Source organism: Oryzias melastigma, linkage group LG14, assembly GCF_002922805.2.
Source record: "Oryzias melastigma strain HK-1 linkage group LG14, ASM292280v2, whole genome shotgun sequence".
Lineage (NCBI taxonomy): Eukaryota > Metazoa > Chordata > Actinopteri > Beloniformes > Adrianichthyidae > Oryzias > Oryzias melastigma.
In genome coordinates this window covers 26,627,733-26,634,847 of record NC_050525.1, presented here as the reverse complement: position 1 = coordinate 26,634,847, position 7,115 = coordinate 26,627,733, and the positions used below count along the sequence as shown (strand labels likewise).

Sequence of the window (7,115 nt, the reverse complement as noted above, 5' to 3'; positions counted from 1 at the left end):
TGGTTGAAGTCTCAGCTGGATATCTTCTGTGTGGAGCTTAAACGTTCTCCCTGATACCCCAGCTTCCTGTTTGAATCTACAGCCCTGTGACTTTCCAGAAAAAGGGATAGGCTCCAGCAACCATGTGACCCTCCACAGGACAAAACGGGAATCGAAGATAGATGGAAATCTAAACATTCAGAAGCTGAACTTAAATCACGTTTACTCTAAACATTTCATATTTTATTTTGCAATAAAAAAGTGTTTCTGTTTGGGTTGAACAGAGTTTTTCAGAGTAAATCTCAGCCTTAAACGTCAGAATATATACATTAGTCAGAAGTTCTCTGGACCAGGAAAAAGAAAAATCTGCAAGGGATGCAATTTGTAATGCAGTGCAGCAAAGTGAAACGTTTCACATCAGGACTTGTCACAAACACTGAAAGAAGTTTTAGATCAAACAGCAAAGCAGCGATGACAGCTGTGAGTTCCTCGTCTCCTGAGTTTGAGTCCATGAAAGATGGAAGGAGCTGGAGATCCGCCTGGAAGCTTCACACCTTGAAGAAAAAAAGAAGAGCGGCGGTAATGCGTGTTGACGGCGTGAGGAGGAGGCGGGTAATCACGTGTGTGATTAAAACATGAGATCCAGAGCAGCTCATTAACGTCTGTGAGGAGGATGTAAGCAGAATTTCAGAGTAAACTGTGATATTTCAGTCACCGGCTGTGAAGGTCGACGCCGTTTGGTGAAGTTCTGCTTCGCACATTTCATATTTAAAGAAGATTCATGTTTCCGAAAACTGAGTCTCATCAAACGCACACATTGATGCTGTCCTTGTTCGGCTCTATGCAGCTTTTCAAAATAAAAGAAAGTTCTAAAACACCAAAACTAAAAAAACAAAGAATTGCTAAAATATAATGCAAAAAAACTATGATATAAGCTTAAAAATATATAAATCTTTATTAATTACATCAACAAAGAAGAAGGCTTCTCAAGATTTCAGTTCTGTGGTCATGAAAGGAAAACCTCAAGACAGAAATCTAATTCATCTCAAAAGTGATGAAACATTTTCTTCCATGTGAGCAAGAGCACACAAGGTTCTCTTTTCAAAACAAAAGAACATCAAAATAAATGAAGTAAATTTAGTTATTTTCAGGGTCGGTTGTTTATTGAAAGCTTGAATCCAAGATCATTTTTATAGAAAATAAAAGACGAAGCTCAAAATGGGAAAGAAAACAATAAATAAACTATTGATGATGACGTCACGACTTTGAGGGAATAACTTTCACATTCCTGCCCCTGACATTTTGATAAATCACGTCTTCCAACCCCAACTGACAGTCTTCCCTTATGAAACAACAATATATTCTCAATATATTTACAGTATATCTGCACCTCATAAAATTATAGATACAACAAAAAGAACACTAAATATGGTCAGTATAACACAAAATAGTAAAGTCTTTGTAATGAATAAGTAAGCTCCTTTGAATACTCAAAAGTTGTAAATGCCAAAGTACAAAATAACTTCTTATTTATTACTAATCTGATCTGTGTTGCGATAAAGTAAAAGATAAAATAACTTGAGTAGTTTTTATGAGTTTCTACAGCAGGGATGTCTAACTTAATCGCACAAGGGGAAAAAAACACAGAACACACATAAGGTCGCAGCCCAGATAAACATTTATTAAACAAACGTTTTAAAAACTAACTTTTTAACATAACTATGAACTATTATGTAGTATTACCTGCGATAATGCTAATGTGGATGCTGTAAGATGAATTTGGCTGCTGAAGTTAATAGCTGAAAAAGCTGAAGCTGATAGCTAGTTAAAATGTTAGCTAAATGCCAAAGTAGCCTAAAAAACGTAAAACAAAATAAAAAAAAACTAGCTAACATATAGCTGAAAAAAAAGGCCTCAAATCACACGCAGAATCAATCTGTAGCCGGAAGAGGAAATCGCAACTTGTTGTGTTAGCGGAAATTTCCTAAACTTTAGGAAACCCTTTCAAAATAATATTTTAAAACTTTTTCAGAACTATCAGCTTTTATGCTTTTGAATGTGAATAAACTGTAACTGTTTTTTAAAATAGCTAAACTTTAAAAGAACCTGAAAAAAATGAAAAAACTCTAAATTAGCCAAAACAGTTAGCATGTAGCTGAAATATTAGCTAAACTCCAAAATAGCCTAAAAAATCTTAGTAAATGCCAAAATAGTCCACAAAGCTAGCAGAGTGATAATTTTTTTGTTAAAACTGTAACTTTTTAACATAATTATGAATAATAAAAAGGCAGGAATGTTTTTCCAGAATAAATCAATTTAAACCTTAAATAAATTTCAATATTTTACTCTCCATAAAAATGTATTTTGTCAAAATTATACAAGATAAAAATAAATCCAGGATAACATTAATAACTACAAAATAAAATTAATTGGAGCCAGATAGAATTACCCAGAGGGCCGGATTCGGCCCTCGGGCCTTGACTTTGACACATATGTACTAGAGGCTGAACTGTAAGTCTTTATTATGGTCAAGATTCTATTAAAGTTTTTGAAACCAGTAATGACAATTTGTTCTTTCTATAACGATCTGGAACAAGCTCTAAAAGTAAATTCAGCATTCAGTCACATCATGAAGATTTCTCTTCCTACTTTCTTATTTTTGCTCCAAACATCCATCAACACAGACTGAAATGTGTCTAAGCGTAGCGGCTGTAGCTCCAAGTGTCCATGTGAAGGTGCTAGAGGGCAACACAAGCGCTTCACCTTCAGTCGACTGCAGCATCCGGTCTGAGCTGCAGCTCTGCAGCGTGTAAATCCAGAACAATGCGCGTGCAGCCTGAAGGGTTGACGCGCCGTCCGTCTCCCCGCCATTGATTCCAGCTGACACGTATAAACACAGGCTTGTTAAAACGGTCATCTGCTTGTTTTTGCCCACTCTCCTCAGCATGCACAGAAGGGCCTTGTTTTCCAGGAAGATCGATGCTCTTCCTCTCAAAGACGATCAATTTACACCAGGAAGCAAAGGAAGGCTCGGAGAGTTCGGATCTGCAGTTACAGTTATCAATGAATGCTCAGTGATTAGGCAGGAGGTCCAGCTGCACCAAGAGGCTCACACATTCATGAGCTAAAAAACACGATGATGATGCAAATACAAACAAAAATCAGTGATTAGGATTTTAGCTACCATCCTCCTTAAAACATCTTCACGAAAACAACTTCTCTCTGAGGATTCTTAGATTTTATAGAAGATTTTTTACATTGAAGTGAACAGACACTTCAAAATTCCTCACTTTTTCTTTGCTTTAACCAGCTGTAAACATGAAAAATACCCACGTTTTCTAAATAAATGGCATCCATTTGCAGGTAAATGTAAAATGTCCTATTGCAGGTATTTCTGGTTTGTGTCAGAGATCTCCAGCTGGTCCAGACTGACTTACCACCAGCTTCTGTGCGTCTCTAATGCATTTTTTAGCAGGTTGAATTATGCTCTGAGCTGGAAAAAGCTCCACGGGTCTTTGCCTGCAGCAGTCTAATAATCACAGGACTCCACAGGTCAGTTGTGTGACTCAGTGTCTTCCTGCTGTGACAGCACCCCCTACTGATGTTAAAGAAGCGCTGCACCGCATTGAAGTCGATTTTTGGGCAGATGCTGGAATAAAATGTTCCACTTTAACACCGGAAATTCTCTGGTCAATCACATTTACACAACTTAGCCTCTCATGTTGTATTCCCCAGACTTCATGATGGAGGGCATGTATCAAAGAATTTAAGATTAAAACTGCATATTCAAATCGTAATAAATCAGGAGCAACGTAAAAATTCCATTGGAGAAAGTTCTCTGAATTGAGCCTAAAACATCTCAGTGCTCTGCCCCATTCCGATGCATGCACTTGCAGACAAATAGATCCATGAACGTCTTTGTTTTCCTCGTCTGAGCTGGAATCTGGATCTGGATAGCTTTGATGTTGCTCGCCATTTTTGTTGCACCGGTAATTTTAGGTTGGGGTTGTGAGCAGAGGAGAGTGCAAACAAAAGTATCCGGACGAAAAGAAGAAGAACTCCTCCCGCTCTGCAGAAACTATGTCCTAGAAAACAACAGTTTTTTAAATAGGATAATCATAAATAAATAACCACTGGGAATGCATTTACAACACATCACAATATGATTGGAGTGAGACTTAAAAGATTAAAGATGACCAGATTAAAGTACTAAAGTACAAAAATCTGATCATAGACATCTCATTATGTATTATCCTTTATGAATTATTATTATTCTTGAACCTTTTACTCAATTTACATAAATCCACTGGATTCTGAGGCAAAGAAAAGCAGCTTTGTGCTGATATACAACACTTCACAGTCGTGAAGTGTTTACGTGATTACCATTGTAATGGTGAACCTTTCTCCATCCAGTCCATCTGCTCACCTGGCAGGTGTGCCCAATGTGCCTTAATTGGCACCTGCTGTCTATTTAAGACAGGAGGCCACACCAAGGCAGGCAGGGAGCTGAGTAGCAGGCTGTGGTGCTGGGTTGTTTTGGGCTTGTTGCCCCTCTTTGTCCTCAGCTCATGAGAGACGTGAAGAGAAAACTGACTTCAGTCCATGTCAGTATTTAAACTACTGATGGAGCCTCTTTTTATTAGCTTTTCTTGTGTAAACTGTAATTTTCTTTCACCCTCTTTGTTTTAATTGCAGCCATAAAAGATCCTAGTTTACAGTTCAGAGTCTAAGCGCTCTCATTAATAAGAAATACTGCAAACCTCCATGTGATGGTTCAAGATGTAGTTTAAGGAAGCAGGCTGGGACGTGGAAAATACCTCAAGCAAAATTACATTTTGAAAACACTAAAGTGTTATTTATACATGTATGTTACTTAAGTTTCAGTGCAGATTGGATGAAAATTCCAGATTTAGGATTTCACTCAAATCAATTAGTAGTTTGGGTTTTTGTGTTGACACACCTATAAGATTAGAAAGAAAGTTATATTCTGATGTGTGAGGATAGAAGTAGAAATGTCACCGTTTGGATTCTGTTGTTGCTGCATCATTTCCTCTAAGCGTTGTGGGAATCCGCAGAGATTCGGGGTCATCTGAGCAAGAGTTTCTGGACATTTGAATGTCCTTGTAGACTTTTGAGGAGGTGTTCGCCTCCACCTGCTGTTCTCCTAAAGCTGGGCTGTTCAGGCGTTGTGCACGGAGGACCAAGTTTGACAAGGTGACTGTTTGTGGGCGGGCTTTCTAGTCAGACAGTGATGTGATTTAATGTTAATATAAAACGTTTTTATTTTGGAAGCAATACAAATATTTTAATTTCTTTAAATTTAACATGAATTTGTTTTTCCAAAATTATACCGACTATAGTTGAAGTCCATGTTAAATTACAAAAACTGTCAGAGAAAAAAAAAGAAACATCTAATAGAGAAAAACTATTCAATCTAGATTTAACCATTTTACTCTGAAATTTAGTTCCAACTATGGAAAAAAATCCCATACCAATATATTTTTGCTTAAAAGTAGATGATAAATAATCGAAATATATAGCCAAAGGGGTTTGATGCATATTTGCATCAATTCTAGTTAAATCTGAAACATAAATACAGAAGTTCAAATATTAATGGTTTTAAGTTCAAATACAGATTTTCTAAATTTGTACCAAACTAAGTATCATATCTGTTCAGCACTTTGTCATTTTTGACCCAAAGCCTCATTTTAAAGTTTGCTTTGATTTGCAGATTTTTTTTCCATATCAGTGACCCATGGAGAGCTCTCAGAAGTTAGTCAAAGTTAATTATTTGGTGAATCTTATGTTGAGATGAAAACAAAAATCAAAATAGTTTTTTTCTTAACTGCTTCTAGAGACCTTTTTTTTTTTACATAATCAAATCCGTGTTTTCAGAATACCATGAGTGCCACAAAAGCTCTTGTTTGAGACACAGCAGCTGACATGGGCGGATCAAAGTCTCCCTGCTTTGCTCCAATTCTGATGCATCCACTTGCAGACAAAAAGATCCATTAACGTCTTCACTGTCCTCATCTGAGCTGAAATCTGGATCAAAGCTGAAAGGCAGAAACCTCGTACTTTATTTGGAGGGACGCTAAGGTTAGCTTAGGCTTGTGGTGTGCTACAAGCTACCTGGTAGAGAGTGTAAACCATGGGTGCCCAAAGTGGGGCCTAACTTGACCAACCAAAGGTTATCTTTTGGCTCACCAAGTAAAAAAATATTGTTTTTGTCCCTCAAATTGGGATCCTATTTAGATTTTGGCCCTTTGAGTGAAAAAGTTTAGGCACCCCTGGTGTAAACAAAGGAATGCTGGGTAATTAGCGCAGCTAAGTTCAGCACCAACAGTCCCGCTCACAAACCAGAAGTGAATTCAAATGAGCTTCTGCCGCTCTGCAGATGTGTCTAAAAACGACTCAGGCATTTTAATTTTGGTTAAAAATGATAAATATAAAAAAAGACCACTGGGAAGGATTTTTAAAATAGAAAAACATTATAGTTGGAATGGGACTTTAAGATGCTTCTCTCTATGACTCCACGGACAACCTGGACACTGCTCTGGTGCACGTGACTACGGCTTAAACAAAAGTTACTGATGAAGAGAAATCAGAGGAAACGTTGGCTAAATGCAGCATCTGCTTTCCTCTGTGTGATCAGTGAATAGTGCCCATAAACTAAAGAAAAGTTCAGCTCATCAAACCAAACATCTGCAGAGGCGTCCCTCCAGCGTCTGCTGGTGTAGCTGGAGTAAACATCAGGTGTGGAGCGCCGGCGTCGTGGAAATTCGAGAGTTGTAAAGAATTCTGTTTGATCCTTTTCTGGTTCTGTTGTTCTTATTGTTCTTCTCTTCACCCTCCTCTCATTTTTACCAATTCTGTTACCTTTTTAGACTCCCCCTCCTCATCTTTGCGCCTCTGATTAAAGTATCTGGTGCATTAATAAAGTGCAGCTCCCCCCTCCGCCCTCCTCCAGTGGGATTAGGCAGAGCACTAATTCCATCTCCTGTCCCGGCCGCTTTGAAGTCGACTGCCAGGGAAACCGGCAGCTTCTTCAGTTTTGCATTTGCATAATCCCACCGCTGCACTCGCACATGCCCGTCAGAGGGGAGGGTGGGGGGGGTAATATACAGGAGGGAGCC

General features: G+C 38.2%; 1 long non-coding RNA gene across 1 annotated transcript; it reads right to left on the bottom strand.

Moving 5' to 3' along the window:
- Nucleotides 1-2,484: 2,484 nt before the first annotated feature.
- On the bottom strand, nucleotides 2,485-4,415 carry LOC118599630. The gene is made up of 2 exons (XR_004949061.1): nucleotides 4,363-4,415; nucleotides 2,485-3,024 (listed from the first exon to the last, which is right to left on the bottom strand). It is a non-coding gene; the product is annotated as an uncharacterized LOC118599630 (long non-coding RNA).
- Nucleotides 4,416-7,115: the final 2,700 nt, after the last annotated feature.